This window comes from Adiantum capillus-veneris, chromosome 20, assembly GCF_014529385.1.
Source record: "Adiantum capillus-veneris isolate H3 chromosome 20, ASM1452938v2, whole genome shotgun sequence".
Taxonomy (NCBI): Eukaryota; Viridiplantae; Streptophyta; class Polypodiopsida; order Polypodiales; family Pteridaceae; genus Adiantum; species Adiantum capillus-veneris.
This window is the reverse complement of record NC_140950.1, coordinates 116,869,005-116,891,665: the sequence shown is the minus strand read 5'-3', so window position 1 is coordinate 116,891,665 and position 22,661 is coordinate 116,869,005. Positions and strand designations below refer to the sequence as shown.

General features: G+C 40.1%; 1 pseudogene; it reads right to left on the bottom strand.

Moving 5' to 3' along the window:
* Positions 1-11,108: 11,108 nt before the first annotated feature.
* LOC147433149 (uncharacterized) lies at positions 11,109-15,874 on the bottom strand (annotated as a pseudogene).
* Positions 15,875-22,661: the final 6,787 nt, after the last annotated feature.

The following is a 22,661-nucleotide window of genomic DNA, read 5'->3' as shown; positions in this document are numbered from 1 at the left end:
ATGCAGCTCCTATAGGACACATATGTACACCTTGTATCAGCGTCTTCTTGCTTGAGCATGCATGGACTCACCTATCGCCCTTCTAGGTGTGGCCGTTCCACAAGCCATCTCTACAAACAGCATAACAAAGAAACAACCACATTATGTGAGTAAATGTTACTTTTACATAAGGGGATCCACATGTCAAACACATATACAAATATTATGGTCAGTATCAAGCGAACCAAATCATCAAATACAGTAATGGTGCCCCTATTTTCTTGGTGTTGAACTTGCAAATTTGAACTGCAGAAAAGAATAAAAGATCTACAAATAGCACAACAAAAACACAACTACAAGGAATATGGTCAGTACAAAGCAAATCAAAGCCCAAAACACAGTTCTACCATCCGTATTTGCTTGGTATTGACCTTTCAAATTTGAACTGCAAAAAATCATGATAGGATACATGAGCATTGTGTAGAGATAGGTCTGCATCGACAAATCAAGGCAGAAGAGGATGCGGCAAATGGGCGGGAATACTAGTCCTTTCACTAGTTGCACACTGTGCACGAAGGCTCAACTGGGACGGGGATAGAGTTATAGGGATGGGGATAGAGCTATAATGCAAGCCGAGAGCAGGCTGACACTCGAAGGCGGGGTTACCTACCTCTAAATTTTGGACCTTTCGCCTCCTTGATGAGCATCATTTCTATTTTCATGACGTTTGGTGGACCGTAATGCATGAGAATATGAGTCTATTTATTGTGTTTACACTAGTTGCCTTGTGTGATGGCCAGCTCACGTGTCCTTTTGGAGTTAGGGGTCGGCATTACCATCTCCAAATAGGAGAAACAGATCGGCCTTGCCTTTTTTGCGAACTTGCTCTCAGCCACCTCTCTTGATCTTTCTCTCAGTGACATCCAAAGTTTTGAGTCTGTTACTGCCACATCACCATCACCCTTGCCTTTGCCTTTTCAAGATCTTGCTCTCAGTAACCTCTCGCAATCGTGCTCTCGGCGACCTCCAAAGCTTTGCATCTGTTACCTGTTACATCCCCATCCATCTCGGTGCCATTGGAACAAATGGCTAAACGAAGGCTCCTACAATAACAACAATACGGGAGACCATTGCGGATCAATGATATTTCCATAAATGAATTCGAAGAAGATAGGATGGATCCAGTGATCAAGGTCAGGATCAACAAAAATCAAGTAGAAACCACCGCTCTACTCGACACAAGAGCCAAAGGAAATGTCCCATCCCTCAGCTTATATACACAGCTTTGTCAAGGAGCGAAGCTTAATGATAGAACAAGAAATGCAAAGCTATACTGACCACCGGATCAAAGCACTAGGGTAGGTAACCTTATTTGTTCAAATCAATCAATATGTCTACCCACATAGATTTCATGTGGTAGAAGATCAGCAAGATTAACACCAGTTATTGATGGGACAGCCATGGCAAAGGGAGTATAATATTGAGATAGATTGGAAGTCCGATTTGGTGTGGAATCAAAATGAAAACCAGAGTCAAATGGTTCCATTAGCTAAAGTAACAGGAACAGAGCCAGCAATGAAAAACGTAGCTGACAAGGGTAAACAACCCTTAGTGGATTCCCAAAGAGTTTCCAGAGAGCACGAGGTCTGAAAAAAGAAAGTATGGGTCAAGAAAGACGTAGCAGGTGCACAAGAATTACCACAAGTCCACAAGCTGCTATCGACTCAGGTACCGAAAAATACACCAATTATGGCCTAAATATTTTGTATATAGCCGAAAGCTTATTTTCTTGATAAGGAATCAGTTACCTAAGTTGTGGGTAATTTTGGAGTAATTTATGGCTTTGTTTTGCTAAATTTTGGATTTATCACGATTTTTTAAGTACCTTTTTGGGATTTTCTTTCTTAAAATCTAATAAACAATCCAGAGAAGCAATGACAAAATCTGAATCCAAACGACAAAACACCATACCATGAAGAACCCCCACAAAAAGATTGGAAGCAAATTGAAGATGTCAAATTTTGACCTAAATACGTCAGTGGACCAAAAGGTAAACCTGATGTATCGGGGGCATACGAAGTCCAAACACAAAAATTGAAGATCCAACGGAACTATAAAGGTTCAAGCACTCCCAAGAAGATGAGGCATCGGAGCATATACAAACTAGAAGAGAAAGACAATTACCAAGTGGATATGGAGAACATCTTTGGTTTGAGGGCATGTTTTGTGGACGAATCCATCCAGCAGCAACATGGACTCAGAGTGTTCAGCTATGTCCAAAAGGAGGAATAAGGAAGAAGATGTGAGGCACCTCAGATTCCTAAATACTTCAACACCATTAGGTACGCACCATAAAATGCAGGCAAGGCTATCACACGAATAGAAGTCGAGGACTTCCTTGCAGAGCCCATAGCCCAAGCAAACTACATCCCATGAGTTAATTACAACACTACAAAAGGTAGATGAAGATAAAGTGATAGCTATGCTAACAAATACCAAGGAAGAAAAGATGGCATTAGAAATAACCCCGGAGACATTGGCTGGGATCACCAAGTTACCAAGAGGGAGCCGATTAAACCTCAAGGATATGCAGATGAATATATCAGCACAGTGAAACTCCCAACCTTTAGCAACATCAAAGAAAAGAGGACCGTACATCTCATGAGAGTCCTACATCATCACCATGCACTTTGACTGACAAACCAGGTATACCAGGCCTGAAAGAAATCTAGCCTACACTACACAAGCTAGTACCCCATCACACAAATATGCCAATTGATCTAGCTAAGTGGGGCTTCGATCGACTGGTAGCAGCAGCCGAGAAGAAACAGTGGGCAAAACAGTTAGGCATCGAACGCTTGGGAGGCACATAGTTCTTGACTAAGATAACAGCTTGGGATTCGATCAACTAATAGCAGTGGCCGAGAAGAAACAGTTGGCAAAACAGTTAGGCATCCCACACTTGCAAGGCATAGAGTTCTTGACTAAGATAGTAGCTTGCCTTGTCAAAGAAGAGACACATTAAAGGATCCTCCCAAATCAAACAAGTGGACAAAAATGATTAGGCAACCCACGGAAAGAAAAGAGACCGGATCTTCTACACCAACAAGGCCCACCAAGGCAAAAAGACGACTGAGTCTGAATATGTCAGATATGAAGTGGCCACTAGCTCTAAATCTATTGGATCAGAGATGGATGAAGAAGAAGTGGAATTCCAACAGGTGGACCCAACCATTCAAGATAGGAATCCAGCATCTGTCTATGCCCAAAGAATAGAACAAAGGGACACGAGGATTAAGGAAGAGTAGGACACGAAACAACGGACCAAGGAAAAACAAAAGCAAAAGCAAAGGGAGACCGTCCAAGAAAGAAGGAATATGTAATGACTTAGGAAAGAAGAACAAGCCCAAATCCTGTCAGAGATGATGAGGGAAAAAAACAAAGAACAAACTGGTCAGACATCAAAGAGACCAAGTGAAGAGGAAGCATAGAGAGAGGAATCTAAACGGGCTAAGATCTAAGAACAACATGAAGAGAGTGCCTCCTCTAATGAATGAAGGACCAAAAGGAGACTTGATCATCATCAACAAACAACCACTACTACGGGGGAGGAATCTCTTGACAAGTCCCAAGAAGACAACGTGATCGAGATGATAGAGAGGATCTATCAACAAGAGGAGCAGGCAAGGCAAGCAAAAGGACAGCAACAAGAATTACGTATTGAAGAAATTAAAATACCAAGTCCAGTACATATCTCCTTGATCCACATGGAATACCAGGCCTCTGAAGCTGAAATGCATCTCGAGCAGACAAGCCAGCACATGGAGGAAATTAAAAGGGACGAGATCCCAACCTCACAATTCACACCTGAGGAGACGGCTAAGGAGTTAATCAAAGATTTGATTGCCGTCGGATGTAGTCTGGAGGAGGCCATGCTACGAGGGAATTGATATTTTCATTCATAAAACAACCCAACCAGGAGCCTAAAACACGGGGACATTCAACAAGTCCAGATGATTAGACAGAGGGCTTGCCAAAAACACAAGAAAACCCCATGACATCTGACCAAGAGAAGTAGACCAGCTTGAAGGCTTACTAAAAGTGCAAGAAAACCTTAGGATGATTGGTGTATCTCTCTCATTAGAATCACCAGATCAACAAATCTTATCAGCAGTGTCAAAAATACAAGAAGGCAGAATTAAAACCCTTGCCCAGACACTCTTATAAAGATACTCCACACAAGGAAGAATCAGAACAAGGAGCTACAATACCTTCTAAACCAGTTATCACACTCACAAAAAGAGAGGATATCAAAGAACCAAGGAATCAACTCTAGAAACTACAGAAAAGGCTACAACAGAAGCTGCGCAAGGACCAACCATTCAGAAACCAATGTCAAATTTGGTGAGGCCAGCTATGATATCAAGATTAGATGAGGAGATGAATAGAGATATTATGCAGATAACACTCAAGTACGAACAAGAGAAACAGAACAACGCAGAACTAATTCTGGCAGTGCTAAGTATCAAGCAAGAGATCGACAAGACAGAGGCTGATAACAAAGAATTGATCACGACCAACACCAGCCTAGTGGAGGATCTACAACAGAGAGATTCTCAAATAGAGCACACTAGTGGAGATCTTAAAAAGTACAGACAGCTCTATGAGAAGGAAGTAATGGCCACACAGGTGCAAGAAAGAATAGTCCAAAGTAACAAGTTGGCCTTAGAAACAAAAGAAAACAAGTATCAACAGGATCATCAAAGCATCAAAGAGTCATCCACACTGGCCCCAAAGCAACAAAGGGTGTCTATTGAGGTACTAAAAGACCGGATAGCTTATCAGAATCGATAGCTGGAGGCATTCACTAAGGACCCCATGCTTATTCTTGCAAGCATCTCTAAGCAGCATGATGCCTGCAAGAAGCATATCGTTGACTTGCAGAAGGTCCTCAAAGTTTCACAGACAACAAGGATAACTTTAGAAGAGGTGCTTCACAATAAAAGCAAAGCCAACACAGATGAAGGGCAAAATAAAGATGAGACCATCAAGATGCTCATGAAGGAGGGAGAGGAGTTGAGAAATCAGCTCTCAAGGACCGAGAAAATTCAGAACCTCCCTCCTAGAGAGTAAGGACCCTTCGAGCACAAGGCCAGATTTTGACAATATAGAATAAGAGATTGAATAGGAGCTAAAATAGCTGAAGGACTCGGTAGATGTGGGCACTTTAGCTGAACCACACAAAATGCCCCAAGAGCTCTCCCATCTACCAGAGGAACACGGAAAAGTAACAAGGGAAGTTGTGGCTAGGAACCTCCTCTACGAACACCATTTATTCAATTCAGATCTATTGAAATACATCAGTCCAGAACTATTACAAGAGGAGGTTCTTCCACAAGAATTCCCCTACCAATTACTCAAATGGCTGACAACAAAGAAGAAAAAGGAACTATTGCCGGCAATTTTACCAAATGTTGAGGATAGATACAAGGACGTAGATGTTTTTGAAGGGACCCCTGAATAGATCACAAAAGCAAGGCCAAAATGGGAAAAAAAAATGTGTGAGAACAAGTAGGCAATTACACGGTAAGTTCTTTTGGTCCAACTCACATCGACCCAACATATTTTCCAATCATCAGGAGAAGAAGGTGGGATGACTTTGAGCAGCTCCCCCCACCTGGCTCAACTACCCAGTCTTCCTCAAACCCGGATAGGCACCTCCACTCACATATATGAAAAAGGCCATCAAACAAATAGTCAGCCTAGTTCGAGGGAAACCAGACATCACCTGCAAGATGATGCTAAAGATCTGATATATGCTCTCTGTCTGTATCAATACATTCAGGAATCCAGAGGCCACAAAAGTTAAATGGACTTTGTTCTTAGAGGGATACAAGGATCTCATTTTCAATCTCAATGATACCCTCATTTTCAATCTCAATGAAACCAGACATCGCCTGCATGATGATATATGTACAAGAGTTCAACCTAACCAATGTGCCATCCAAGATGAATCTATAAACCAAATATAAGCAGATCCCTACTTTGCTAACAGAAGCATATTTTTCAAAAGAGAAAAATATAAAAATATAAAGGAGAAACGGTCGAACCTATGCCAACGGAGAACTCAATTACCGATGTCCCCACGGACCAAGCCGACTCATTCCAAAGGTCGGGTGGATACCATCATTGCTTACATAAGCACTTAGATAAGCAAGAAGGATCTTAAAAGTGACATAATCAATTATGGCATAGGCCACACCATTGTGCTATCACTCAGTGATTAGAAGAAAGCGTGTGCGATAAGATTTTCAAACTACCACCACCTTTTGACTTGTCCACTTTTGTAAAGCCATAAACCACCTTAAAACAACACCCAACTAGTGTAAAGTGATACCCACTATTGTGAAGTGACATTCACTACCTTGCCCACCAAGGAGTTAGCTTGCTTCTTAACCCACCGTGCCCCTTCTATATAAAGGAGGTCATGCCTCATTGTAAATCATCTTCGGTTCGAGCTTGCATCTCATGATCATAGAAGAACTCTCCTCTCAAGCTTAGTCTATCCCTTGTACAAAGCTTCACTCTCAAGTTAAGCCTAACCTCTTTTGTACAACTCTATAGCGATCCACTACACACTCTTTGTATTGCATGTTCGCTTTACATTTAGCATCTTAATACATACCTTCTACTTACCTTTGCCGACGTGTGTGTATTTTGTCAGGAAGTAGACTCTACTACCAAAATACACACATGAGGGCAAAGGCAAGCGGAAGGTATGTATTATGATGTGAAATGGAAAGCAAACATGTAATACAAAGAGTGTGCAATGGATCGCTATAGAGTTGTACACAAAAGGTTAGGCGTAACCTGAGAGTGAAGCTTTGTACAAGGGGTAGGCTAGTCTTGAGAGGAGAGTTTTGTTATCATCATGAGATGCAAGCTCGGACTGAAGACGATTTACAATGGGACGTGGTCGTCTTTATATAGAAGGGGCATAGTGGCTTGAGGAGCAAGCTAATGCCTCGGTGTGTGTGTGTGTGTGTGTGTGTGTGTGTGTGTGGGGGGGGGGGGGCGCTGTTTTAACTTATACAATAAGACATAATTGAGCTTTTACATTCATAAAGCAGCTGGCTTTAGAGAAAAGGTAAAAATTAGTATAAAAATACACTAAATCTTAGAATTTTCTTTGTACATGGCATATGAGAATGAAGCCTCATTCTAGTATACAATGATAGTGATCCAATAAAGAATTAATTCCCAAGTGGTAAGAGCATGTATACTATCTCACTGACAATAGCTTTAAGCCAAAAAAGAAAATCCAAGAAAGGATAGAGTCCTCACCTGCATTCATCCAAACAAGACAACAGATTCGATAGCCTTGGATGTGTATTACAGGTGTCAATGGACTATATCAATTATTGTCCATGTCCAACTTACAACTCTTTTTAACTTAAAAACACTGCCAAAAAATTTGTTCATGTCTTTTAGTTCTTTTCACAAAAAACTGTTTATTTATCTCATTAAATGTTAGTAATTGTGTGCTTTCTTTATAGCCCAATGTTTTAAAAGACCTTTAAATAGATATTTAACATATATATTAAAGGCCATAACCCCTTTTGATCCAAGAGTCCTATTTTAACCCATAGGTTTTTTTTTTTGAAAACTGTTATGCCAATTTGTTTAGGCCCAAATTCTCAAGTATCTTAAAGCATAAAGTAACCTAATTGTCAGCTTGAGATATGTATAATATTAGAACATCTTTGCCAATTTTGTCAGGCTCCGATTTCACTAGCTTAACTAATTATCATGAAGCCATAAAGTATTTCTCAGTACAACCTCTAGATACCTTCCCAAAAAACCTCTCGGCTTTTGTCAAGCCAACTCAATAATCTCATATTCATTTACAACTGTATGAAAAGAAACCCACTAAAAGAGCTCAAGTTAAGAAGATTAGTAAGGAGAAAAAACCCATATATGTTACCAGTACTCTCAACTTCATGCGATATAACTTACTATGTGGGATCCTTTGTAAGTGTAGCCCAAGTTAAAAAGATTAGTAAAGAGAAAAAACCCATATAAGTTACCAGTATTGTCAACTTTATGCGATATAACTTACTACATGGGATCCTTTGTAAGTTTAGCAATCCCAAATGTGGCATGAGAGAGGAAAAACACCTTTTCACTACGCGGTAGTATGCAAAAATTTCCATGCATGTGATACAAAGTCTCAACAGCCCCGACTCTAGGTTAGAAAAATGACAGTATCAAGTATAAGGTGCCCCATTTTTCCATGTCCAAGTATTGCCACATTAAAGCACCACTATACTGGTTGTGCATTGGTTACCATACCATTTAAAATGAGTTACAGGTATTGTCCAATCTATTAAAAAAAACAACATTTTGCTCAAAAGAAACAAAGCCCCTTCACACTATGCAGTAGTATGCAAAAATTTCCATGTATCTGATAAAGTAAATAATAGCCCCGACACTATGCCAAACAAACGACAATATCTCGTATAAGATCCCCCATTTTTTTGTCCAAATATTGCCACATTAAGGACCACTTATATGGTTTATAAAAAATACCTTGATCAAAAAATGATTTACAGACTCTGTACTAGCTAAAACAGGTAGAAATTAATTCCCCTACAATGGCCAAAAAACCAAATAATATGCAATATGATCATCAATGTATTTCAAGACATCTTTAATTGCCTAGTTATGCAATCGAAGAAAAAGTCAAAGGAAAAAAAAACAAGGTACCGTTAGTTGGTAACTACTCGTTTTAGCCAAAAAAACCATTAACGTATCTCATCCAGGTATCAAGGTGAGTACCAACCTAAGATGGTAGCTCAACAACTTTCATAGCTGCTTAGTATCAAAAAAGCCCTCACCTCTCCTTGAAAAACACACGTAGGAAAATAAACCCATCGATTAAGTGAGGGGCCAGACCACCCTCACCTTATATAGCACTTTCGGACAAGTTCAAGGTGAAGAGACACACGATCAAGTACTCAGTAGCTATTGCTTTCCAAGCTGCCTCTATGGCCACTCCTGCTTACATACAAGGAGTTGAGAGGGAGAGAGACCCCGTGCAGGGGGTATCATATGCGCTGCAGTGTAGTTAAGTGAGACAGACAAAGCCAGCGGACATGAGGTTTAAGGTAATGAAAGTAGCTACCTCAAAAGATCCCCCAAGGGGTGGGTTCCCATGTGGTGTTTGGGAGGAAGAAGGTTAATCCCCCATTTTTCAACTAATTCCATTTCCAAAAAGTATTGCCACAAGGGATTTGTGTAAAAAAATACATGTTTTTTTTTGTTTCCATATATATAATCAAACTATTGTAAAGGAAAACATGTGTGTGTGTGTGTGATGGGGGGGGCAGAGAGAGAGAGAGAGAGAGAGAGAGAGAGAGAGAGGACATGAATGGGATAGCTTTGACATTAGATTGATTGAAAGAGCAAGTAGTGCTAGCTTGCCAAGGGTTTTAGGAAACTTGATCTCTTGATTAAACAAGGTGAAATCTCGTGTGTATGCGTGTGTGTGTGTGTGTGTGTGTGTGTGTGTGTGTGTGTGTGTGTGTGAGAGAGAGAGAGAGAGAGTGTTATAACCAAAAGGTTTCATACATTTTAAAAACTTCAAAAATAAAGCTTGAAAAAGTAATGTGGGACAACTATTTTCACAAGATTAGAAAGGTATTGAAGACCCACACATTGTAAACACAAAATAAAAGCAATATAGCCCCACGGTCGGGAAATGTTCCACCTTAAAGAAAATTATAGATGGGCGAGGACAAAAGAATATCAAAGAACTGGTGGGTCATCACCCTCCAAACGTCCTTCAAGTGACCCTTTGCAAGGGATAGTAAGGCTTGTTTTAGCAAGCCAAAAATTATGCCTATTTAGACCACTCCATTCGTGTGTATTGCTCACAACAAAGCATACCCATGTCATGCTTCCTCTAAGGCTTGTTTTTCTAATAATCTTGATTGCTATAGGTATGCCCTCACAAGTCACCTCCCCTCTTCATGGTTGTTCGCGCTACTAGGAAAGTACAAGGGTATCTACTACAATTTCTCTCTCGTCTTCTTTTTACACTTTTAGGCTAAAGCCTCAACATCATTGTAGGTACAGGTAAGTAGCTACTGGAGGCAATATTGACATCAATGTCTACAATATACCAACCCACATACCGATCCAAATGAAGCATACTAAAGTTGTTTTCATAATCAATTACAAAATGGGTGGACTAGTGCAAATACCTCATCTTTGTTGTACAATTGTACTAGAGCCTTCTTTTTAGACATCACCAAATGCAAATAAAACCTACCACATGATACATGGTTTCTGATGTTCACTGGTCACTACGCAACACCAAAAGTGAGAGCCATACATACCTAAATTGTATAGAAACCTTAAGAGATAAAATGATGCTACATATGTGTCAAAACACAAGGACATTTTTCATGAAATTCTTGATAGTAGGTGCAATTGTTGCCTTCTTGCAACAGACAAATAGAAGTAGCCACACTATTTAAACTTGAAGAAATGTAGATAGTAGAATGTAGTGGACAATTAAAAATACAAGGCTATTAGAAAAGTCTTCTTTGCACCAATTATCCAAGAAATTAGTTGGAAGACCTTGTCCAAGCAAAGCTCACTTTCTAGACAAGTAGGATGCACTATAAAAACTCAAAAACAAAAGAGTTCTTGTAGTATTTATGGGGCATCGAACAAGGGCGTCTATCCCCCCGTCAGTAATTGACTTGACTGTGGGGACGAGGGTTGATTTTTGACATGCACCCTTGCCCTCAAATTTCCAAGATTTTATGCTTTTTCTGGTACTCTAGTGTATATTTTGAAGGGTTGCTAACATTTTCACACATAAGAAATATGGGAAAATATCCCAAAACGGGCAAAATGCCCAACAAAACACAACCCTGGTGTAGACCAAAGAAAGATTGAAGTCCGAAGCTACCGAAAAGTCAAGTCTCTCCACCAACTGTATAAAAAAGGTTTCTAGACTTGACATAATCACAATGTATTCAAGTCATTGAGATTGGATCATTCTCTTACTATACACTTTTCTTTGGTGATATGCTTTCTCCATACATATAATAATGATTCTATTTTTGAAGAACCATTAGCCAAAGGAGGAAATACAAGTACCAAGCTTTCTTGATGCTTTCTTTCTGTAAAAGATCACCACATGGTGCTGGAAACACCGAGTCGGAGTACCCCTCCACGAATGAACAATTCCAGATGTTACGTGTCGATGTCACATTTAGAGTGATGTTTATCAAGTAGATATCCTTATACGGGTATGCAGATAGCCCTTGAAAATTGCCAGCCATTGTGATATTATCCCCCACCACATTCTCTATATATACATTGTGCACATGAGGAATGGCATTAGGGTCGTACATATCATCTGGGTGCTCCCCATAGAGTCCTGTGAAACCAATTGCGGTCTTCACATTCCTTAAAACAACGTTTGATATATATACATCCTTGACATAGCCACCCCTCCCTTCAACAGATTTTATACGTATCCCAGTGGCAGCATGTTGCACTTCCATATCATAGACATATACATCTGATACTACTCGACCGTGTACCTCCTACAAGCCGTTGGATGATGATCTTTGAGCTGGGCCGCCCATAATTGATACCATGCTCATCCCAGCCACTCTTGATTGAAACAAGATCATCACCATTTTCTATGTAGCAGTCTTCAATGCAAACATGCGAGCTCGAGTCTGAAAAAAGTGACTTCAAACTGTTACATACTACCCTTCATACATTCTTGTCATGTCTCACAAATAAATTACAAGAAGATTTAGACTTTTGTTCCATACTTTTGTTTGTAGGTCCTACCTGGATCAATTCCATCTGTGTTGGATGACTCAATTGGAGCTAGAATTGTGACATACTGGATGAGCACATTCCTGCACAATTAGACAATACAATGATATTCCAACATTGCTCTAACATCCTATGCAGATGAAAAAAAAAGGGGCCGAGGTTGCAAGACACATGTTCAATATAGAAAAAGTCCAAAATCACCTAACAAGGGAAGTAAACTCATGGGAGTGACAACTAGGTTAATAACATTTGAGAAACACTCACATAAGACCTGCCTACCTCTCCATGTGTGTGTGTGGCGTCTAGTCTGCACCCAGAGGAGTTCGTGTACGCGCGGGCAAATTTATACACTCTGTCGCTAGCCTTTCTGCGCGCTCCTCCAGCCCATTGCACCTGCGTCAGCAGCATGTGTGTGTGAGTGTGTGTGCGTGTGCCCTGCGCAAAAGCCTGCCCGCACGCCACTCTGCCCAGCCTGTGGGGGCCTGTGTGTGTTCGCGAGTGTGTGGGTGTGACAGTATGTGTGTGTGCGAGTTGCAGTCAGCGGCAGCGCGAGTAACAAAGCTGCACCATTGTAACCCTGGCAGCGAACTAGTTATGTGCACGAATCTGTATCCTGCGCGCATACAATAAGTGGAGACAGCCTGCTATCTAATTGCGTTCTGTAGATTTGGCCTACCTGTATCTGCTCGCTACTGTCAGAATTGTTGCATTATGAATGTTACACAGTTTACAATTAGGCACAATTACAATATCAGTTTAATTTACAGTAATACAAGCAAAGTTTTTAGCAGATGTATGAGTTTTGTGGGAGATGTACATATCTCTGAGGTCTCTGCAAATAGATAAAGTGTCAAATTACCAAAAAAAAAGGAAAAAACAATCTTTACTTTAGTTCTCAATCGTGGTCCGGTTGATGCACTCAGAGTTCCCGTGCGTCTTCAAGCGTCGTAGAGCCATGGAGAGTTTTCATGGAACAAAAAACATATGGTCTAGCAATGCTAAATTAGTTTTCATGGAACAGAAAACATATGGTCTAGCACCGAGATGGTGGATATGTGTCCACTTATAGAGGAAGGTATTAACTATACCTTTATCACATTTGTGGTCTTTATCTTTGTTGACCAACAACTTAATATCCCTTGTCTATGATACGTCCTTTTGTTTGTTTTACCTTGGATGAGGAGATTCAAATGATGATGGCACTACATAAGCCCCTTGATGAAGGCCATCGTAGGAATCCTGGCAATTTGCACCATAAAGTTCTTAAAAATCTTAATGGCTTGTGTTGTACTATTAAGTTGCAACACGGGACATCATGATATTTTTGGATTTTCTACATCCCAAGCAGCTTATTCAAACCTTTTGAATACTCATTGCACCCAATTTGAAAAAGAACAGAATCAAATACTCTGATTTTTTGAGTTTTAATTTCCACAAAAAAACTTCTCCGTAAAATGGACATAACCTTTTCATAGAGACTTGGCTTGCAATATTTTCTTTTTACTTTAAATAGAGAGCAAGAGTATATCTACTTAGATCATTTGGTGTTTATTCTCTGATTATTTCATTCTATTGGTTGTATTTTTGTTGATAGGGTGACGTAAAGACATTTTTTGTGGAACATTTTTGCTACTGTTTTGACTTCACCTAGCTCAATCACCCCAGACTCACTTGTGCAAGGTACAAAGACATGTCCAAAATCATTTGGACTCAAAGAAAATCACCAAAATTAATCATAGAAATTTTCTAGCTTAGAGTAGAAAAAAGTCATAATCTGAGTTAATGCAAGTCGAGTGATGAAACATAACAAAATTAGGTTGAGATTAGTGAAGAAAGATATTCAAAAAATAAATTCAACCTTAAAACTCAAAATAACGCTTAGTCAGAATCTATGCACTAGATCACGTGCATCCAATCTTCAAAGAACAACCAATAAGGAGTTACCACCAGTTATATACCGCAACAACAAGTTAGTGGTCAAATTCATAGCATTTGGATATATCACGATACTCAAGAGTGGCAATGTGGATCAACTAAAACACAAATAGGTCACCCTACACCTCCTCTCATGTAGGGTGTGTCTTACTAACAATACAATAGTCATCATCAAAATACAATACAAAGTCCAAAGATTAGTTCAAGTCTATTATGAATCAAGATCCTAACAAAGAAAATTTGTCCAAAAAAAAGGTGTCAACCATAAAACTTATCGTGTAATAAAAACTTTATAGGTGTCCCTACATGAATGCTAATTCATAATAAGGAGTATCTTAGCAATCATCTTCTATGCATGTAGTTATTCAATAAAGATGTAGAGGCAATCTAGGAGTGGCAACGGCTTGAAAGTGTTTGGCCATGTCAACAACCAATCCAAAATTCTCAGACATATCGAGGATGGCTTCACTTGTGTCGCTTGCACAATGCCATGTGAAACCTTGAACCAATGTTGCAAGCATGAGATGAACATTACAGATGCCCAAAGCCCACCCAGGGCATCTTCTACGTCCCATTCCAAAAGGCAACAAATCAAAATGTTGGCCCCTTAAATCAATATTCTTCTTTGCAAACCTCTCTGGGAGAAATTCAAGAGGTTCTTCCCATGCAGAAGAATCCCTACCTATGGCCCAAGTATTGACATATATCCAAGTACCGCGGCTAATCTTGAATTCTCCAATGGTACATTCTTGTTTAGCAATTGAGAAAGCTCAAACAACAAGCACAAGCTAATGCTAGCTATTAAGTCAAACATGAATAAAGGATAAAATTTTAGAGCATTGCTATTCATTCACATCACATTTCAAGAAGCTCATCGGCTATAAAAATCTCTTAATTCATTTCAAAACAAACACTAAACAAATCCGAATTTTAACTTTGTAAACGCTTTGTTTGAAAAAGCACAAGCATGTCTTGAGCTGTTCTAAATGGGTGTGAATCCCTTTGAAAATTATGACAATAGCTAATCATCAATCCAACACTGCTTTAAGAAAAATAAATCTTCATAAAATCTTAGTAGGCTAAGGGAGTAAGAATATAGGAATCCTCTATCATGTGAAGTATGCAGAGAGTCTAGAATGTACCAGGACTGCAGCCATGATGTGTTTGTCAGTCATGGGAACGTCCTTGCTATTTACGTTCGTGCAAGAGGTAGCCAGTAGAACATCCAGCAAGTCACGAGGCTCCTTAATTTCCTCACCATCGGCAATATCATTATCATGCTGTTGTCGTCTCTCGTCTATCACGCCCTGAAGCAATGCTCGCGTCCGCTTTGCGGTGGCCTTCATGCGCTTTAGGTAGCCGTGGGGGTCCAGCCAAGCAAGCCAAGGAACGTAGTCACCCAGATAGAAAACGCCCAACAAACGAAGGATATCCCTTCGCCTGCGCACACATCCTCAAGCTTCTTCCCCATCGCCATCCGGCAGTTTATGTTATTCGACGCCGTCACCAGGCTCCCCTGCACCTCTACTCGGCCGCTTCGCTCCCTGCTACAACACAAGATCGCCCTCACGAGCCCTCGCGCCTCCCCCTCCCTCACATGCCTGAAGGATTCCATCTTCTTGGGGTTGAAAAGCTCGGTCGCATACACTTGCCCCAGAAACTTCCAATAGGGACCAAGCAGTGCATACGCCACATCGGTGTTGTCGAAGCACACATGCACGGCTGCAGCAGTGCGAGGGCGATAGGCCAAGGCGGCATCGTGTGTCTGCAAGATCTCTTTGGCCATTTGAGACGAGGATGCCACAATGACGGGAACGCCCCCTAGGCGGAGGCCCATCAAGGGCCCATAGGTTTGGGCGAGCTTGCCGAGAGACTGGTGGGGAAGCGGACCGAGAAGGTGCAGGTGACCGATGATGGGCAAGGCGGGAGGTCCGGGCGGCCATTCTGCTGGAGCTACCCGCCTACAACTGAGAGACTTTCCGAGCAATACAAGAGAGGTGGCAGAGATGGCAATGAGAAGAAGCCATTGAGAATAGTGCAGCTCTGCTAAGGTGCGGAGTGTAACGTCGACTAATGGGAGATTGGGCTCCATAGAGACAAGATAGAATGAGATTTGTTGTGGCTCATTTATAAGGTGTAGCTTCACCTGGCATTCTAGATTCTAGAACAATAAAACGCCCAAAGTAATTAGGCAGGGTTTCTTTTTGCTCTGATGGTGAAAATTGCTCGCTACCCTTCAAAAATACACTAAAATGCCAAAGAATTTCATAATTTGAGAAGCTTGAAGAGCAAAGGCTTGCAATGAAAGGAGCCGTAGAGAACCAAACGAAGTTTTTCAATGCTTCCTTTGAAAATATTATCGTCGGTCCAAAAGTTTGGAAACCCAATCACAGTTGGAAACCACGTGAAGGATCAGATTGGCATTTGAAACCAAAGGCTCATATGAGGCTCTTACGTGAAGGGATGTATTTCCAACTATAAACAAAGTGAAGGGTTGCGTTGGCGACTTGTAAATCACTATAAGACACGAGCATGGTCAAATGGGATCAAGGGCGAAGGGTGAAAATTGTGACGTGGGTGCATTGTAAGCCGTATGATTGCGGTCTTGAATTTACAAATCAACCCACACTTACAATGTACTACATTGAATTGCCATGCATGCGAGCATGGTGGTTAGAGAACATTCCTTGCATGGGGGAGGTCGTCACTTGGAGATGCAAGTCAACCTGTATGGGACTGAATTTACTTGTTGGCTCGAATTTACTTTTTCATCTTGATTTTATCAGACAACCCAAGTTTGCAAAAATACATTCGAGGGGCCAAATGATCCAAACCATTGATCCCATTTGAACATGCCGATGTACTATAGTACAATGGCAAGCTTCTTGCCCTTTACATGTGTCAGTCAACGGGGCCGTTGAGAGAGAGAGAGAGAGAGAGAGAGAGAGAGAGAGAGAGAGACAGAGAGAGAGAGAGAAGCAGTTTTACAAAGCAAGCTTCACTGCAAGACTTTTGGGAGGATAGAGAGAGAGAGAGTGGTGGGGGACTGTTAGGGTGTGCACATGAGGGAGCTCGGTCTCCAAACGATTGAAAATTTGTGCCACTAAGCTACCACTACTTGACCCTAAAGTAGTGCCCGGATGTATTTAGCACAAATGCATCAATGTCATCATCCTCCACCGTTGGCATGAGACACTGCAAAATAGGTGATCCCATCCCCCCACCACCATTAAAATTGGCCCTACTCTAGGAGCCCCTATTGCTCTGCCTATCACGATGCTTGCTACCCTGAGACGAACGTCGTCATACACTACTAGAAGACGTTGATCGACCACCCGTGGACTGTCGATGAGGCTCACAAGCATAGCCTACATACATCCATATATACACGCACTCACATAGATATGTATATACATGCATACATATTTACACACTCACACATGGACACACGATATACAAGGTTGTATATATATACTTCTAATTAAATACACTTTTTTCACTCTCTCTCTTTTTCTCCCTCTAATCAACTCAAAAATCCCACTTTTTTCCCAATCTTACTTTAAACTCTCTTTTTTATTTATTTTTAAATATTTATGTATTATAATGTTTACACTTTTGGTCTATTTTTTCTACTCATTTGTTATTTTCAAACTTAATGTATACATTTTTGAGTAATTTTTCACTCAATGAAACATTAATCTATATGAATTAAGCAATTGTTAAACATTAATTTACAAAACATTTTTTTCCTCCCTCTCTTTTCCTCTCACTTACACTAATTTACACTAATCACACACTGATCACAAGCAAGCAAACCACAAGCAAAGCAAGCAAACAAACCACGATTCCATTAAGGATGCATTTCCTCGATTTGTTCTTGTTAGTCAAATCCACATCTTGGAGATCACAGGGGGTCGACCTTTCAAAATACATATAGCACCTACGTTGAAGAGGTATTTAAAGAACCCCTCTACACACACACTTCACCGTGAATTAAAGGACCCTTCTTCCTTCATAATCTTGTAACTTTTTGTCAATTTTCTATTTTTAAACGCCTCTTGTACATGTGATTATGAAACTCTTTGGTATAAAAGAAACCCTTCCGGGTGAACTCACATACTATACCTACGTATTTTGAGGTGCCCCCCCCTCCCCGAGAAGGAGATAGCTATATGTGGAGTAGTGCATGCATGATAGATGTTCTTTTGTGAGAGATGTTTAAAAATTCTCAAAATTTTTGTGCGACTGTGGGCCCAACCAGAGGCATCCATGGCCAATGGATGGATCTTGCAAGAGGAATTTTTATATATTCCAAAGTATTTGGCTTCTATTAATCCCTCTATGCACCACATGTGGTAAAATGAGGACGTTGCAAGGATGACTTTACACTTGCCAAGTGGAAGGGAAAATTAATTAACATTGAGTGGTCAATAATTTTTGCATCCTCAATGCAAAAGTTATGATCACCAAGTGGGTAGACTTGTGGAAAATGGCAAGAGCAATGCATTTTCAAGAGGGGGAAGCATGGAATCAAGTTCATGGAGGTGGGAGGGCATCAAGGTTCCTCAACACCTTGCAATATGTTTTCGAGATGTCATTAGTTTTGAGTGGACCCATGAGAGAATGATTGAATAAAAGGCATGTAGAGAGAACATCACTAACAAAGAATGGGAGTATGCGCAAGGTTCCATGCCAAAAGTAGAGTACTCATACGCCTAAACCATACTGTATAGTTTTACTTGGCTTTATCTTTGTAATTGATGTATTCTCTTTGTATCTTATAGTGTCTTTCCTTTAACTCTATGTTGTCAAAGGGTCAACACTTTTATACACGCCACATTCACGAGCACTGAACCACCATGGAATTGTGGCATCGTGGGAAACTTTGACACAAATAGTGATGAGGCTATGTATTGTGGTACTAATGAAAGGATACTAAAGGTTGATTTTAGAACCTTTTATACCTTCATATTTGAGTACAGGTGGTTTGCAAATGTATCTAGATGGAATGAGAAAGGAATCTACATGGTAGACTCTAGTGTGCATCACATAGGGACGTATGACAACCTAGTTCTTCCACGCAATTGTGAGTAGGTGAGTGCTTACCAATTTTACCTTTATTTGTTTGTATCATAATAACAATGTGACTCTCTCACTTTGACCTTTTGTTCTATAGGTCATCTATATCCCTTCAATCCATCAATCAAAACTTTGGCACATAGTTCCAATAACACCTCAAAGAAGAGCCATTTTTGCCACTAAAACATCTTTAGCACTCTCCCAACTTTTTGTTTGCATAAGAAGAAGATTGAGGTGAGATAGATTGATGAAACAAGTCCCAACACCAATTTTAGCGAAGAGGATGATTTCCATGATGATGGTGATGAGATGGAAGATGATGAAGCCAACACATCTATAAATGAAAATTCCATTTATCTCTTTGTTGATCTAGGAGCCATGGACTTAGATTTAGATGATGCCACTTGTAGAGATATTTTTAAGATGATTCATAAACATTTTGTATATTTTATTCTATGAGAAGTTTTTGTCGTGTTGCCCCCTTCCTCGTTGTCTCTCTCTCTTTCTTTCTCTCTCTAATTTTATCAAGCATGCTCATTCATGTTAATCAAATTTGTGCGATAAAATTTAAATGATTAATATCTACCATTTTGTATATTCTATTCTATGAAATTTTTTTGCCATGTCACCCTTTCCTTGTCGTCTCTTACCTCTCTCTCTCTCTCTCTCTCTCTCTCTCTCTCTCTCTCTCTCTCTCTCTCTCGATCAAGCATGCTAATTTATGTTAATAAAATGTGTACGATCAATATAATAATCAAATATCTATCATTTTTTGTCCAATTTTTATGAGAAATATAAAAATCTCTTTAATAATGTTTTTTTAGTAAAATTGAAAGGATTTCTCAAATTTGAATATTTTTGGCCCAAAGCACTCCACGATATTGCTAGAGGTAGATAATGATGGTTATAATCTCTCTCTCTCTCTCTCTCTCTCTCTCTCTCTCTCTCTCTCTCTCTCTCTCTCTCATGCACACACACATACACATCCAGATTCACACATTTTTGTTTGTGGTTGCTTGAAGAGTAATGGCTGCTAGTAGAGTCAATGTCTTGTGTTGTGCATAGTTCACGAGTGCGTCTTGTGTTGTGCACAATTCACGAGTTCTCTCGCTGTGGTAAAGTGCTTTAATTGAACAAGAATTTCTTTATTGTGCTCCTTTCTCAACATGTCTTCACAACAGTTGGGTTTGGCGCCACCATTGTGTAAAGCCTTTCAGAATATACGATGAATGTAAGGATGTAGACGCTCGAGCGAAATTCTTGTGGTGTGGAAGATTCGGAGAAGAGTGCGAGCCTCTTTTGTTTTATGCATAGTTTTCTACATCGGGCCACAAATGATTGTCCAACTTCCTAGGCCACGTTGATGACACAGTGGCTAGATGCCTTATGCAAACTAATCTATTCGAATAACCAATCTTGCATGGTTCAATACCATTTTTTTGCTCATTATTGATGAAAAAATGTCATGTTCTTTATTTTTTTGTAAAATAGAAAGAAGTATCCAAATTTGTATATTTGTGGGGGGCAATAATGACGGAGATAATGATAGCAATAGTGTGGAGAGAGTGGAAAAATACGTGGCAATAATTTTTAACTTATGAAAACACTCCTTCCCACCCCTCTCTCTCCTCTGTGGCCACCCCATTTTGGACTCTTTCACTACCAAACACGATAAATGGCCACGATAATCTTTTTGAAAGTTTTATAGTGGCACACTTATACCAAACTCCCCACCAAAGCTCCATAGCCAACAACGATGCTCAAGAAAAAAACATTGATAACAACGATGCTTGAGATCATTTTTGCTATTTTTAAACTATTTCTCCTCAAAATCCATTTTCTCTCAAGCATTTGCAAAAAGAGGGTTTTAGGAAATAAAATTTACAAAAATGCCCAAGAAACTTGTGGAAATTCCCAAAATACCCTTTAAAGCTCAAAAAAATCCAAAAATACCATAGTATATATGCCACAAATCTAGCCAAAAATCCCCAAAATACTTGTTAATTTTTCAAACTCCCCAATATACACCATTTCAAGTTCATAAAACTTCCATTAAACCCTAGCAGTAATAGTATAATCAACCTTCACAAAGATAGAATTGCGTTTCTTAAAGTTGTCGTATAAGTTAAACATATCAACAAAACGGGGCACCTATTTCAAGTGAGTGGTTGCAAAAATCTCTCATAACTAGGTTTCATGAAATTACATTATGCCATTGTACTATCAAACTTGTAAAATAATTTTATAACAAACTAGAAAAATAATATAAATAGAGCATGTGGTGCATGTTCCATCTAATAACTACAATAAAGAACAACTAGTCTGTGACTCGCGCATTGCTGCGGTTAAGAAAGCATGGCCATTGGGTCACACACATACACATGTTTGTAGGTGTGTGTGTGTGTGTGTGTGCATGCGGGCGCGCACACACAGGCGAAGAGGATGTACTTTAGTCTCTGTAATTACTTCAAGAAGATTGCAATTCCCTCCCTAGCCTCTTTCTTGTTAGATCTTGAGATCAAGGCTCATCGAGTAGACCTTTGATACCTGTTTTGATTACTCTTGTGACAAAAAACAATCTCTTCTTCTCCCTCCTTCCTTGCACCCCCCCCCCCCCCCCCCCCCCCCCCCCCTCCCTCTCTCTCTCTCTCTCTCTCTCTCTCTCTCACACACACACACACACACACACACACACACACACACACAGAGTTTTGAGTTTAATAGTTATCGGTAGATCTTTTAGATCTCTCTTAGTGAATAACAAAAAGAAACTATAGTAACCTTTGAGTGTGGCCGATTGGTTATCATAGTTCTCTCTTATATACCAGGTCTTAAGTTCAAGACTTGTCAAATAGAGATTTGAGATATCTTGATGGGTTTCTATGACATCAAAACATCTAGGGCACGACTTTTAATAACTTTGAAGTGCCCATATGGCCCTACTCGTTGACCAATGATAATGTATCAGATTTTTATCATCATGATATTGTTGTTGCATGCTATCAAAACCATGACTTGCCAATATGGCCCTACTCGTTGACCAATGATAATGTATCAGATTTTTATCATCATGATATTGTTGTTGCATGCTATCAAAACCATGACTTGCCAATCGACGAGCTAGTTGGAGCAAGATAGGTTTTGGTTGATGCCATGCTCTGGGGTCACTTTTGGAGGGCTACCAGGTTGCCAAGGAAAGTCTCTCTCTCTCTCTCTCTCTCTTCAGCTTCAAATCTTGGGCCAAGTTGAAGTTTTCAAGAATTCTTTTTTTTTGGTGGGTTAAATTCTCTCTCTTTCTCTCTCTCTCTCTCTCTCTCACACACACACACACATAAGCATTCAAGTTGTTGGTTACCCTTTCTATCTGCCTCCATCAACCTTTATCTCCCTATGGACAATTGTAGGCTCATAGGGAGAAGCAATTATTTGTGTGCATGTGTGTGTGTGTGAACGCGCATCAACCTTTATCTCCCTATGGACAATTGTAGGCTCATAGGGAGAAGCAATTATTTGTGTGCATGTGTGTGTGTGTGTGAACGCTCAAGTGAGGAGAGTGGATTGTAATCCCTATACTCACTCCACAAAGATAAAAATCCTCTCTCTCTCTCTCTCTCTCTCTCTCTCTCTCTCTCTCTAATCTAGACCTCGAAAGTTGAGATAGAGAATCATTGAGTAGATCTTTTTTATCTATTTGGATTATTCTTATGACACCTTCCTTCCCTCTCTCTCTATGTCTTTGTCCCTATTTGTCTCTCTCGCTCTCTCTCTCTCTAACACACACACACATGCATGTTCACACA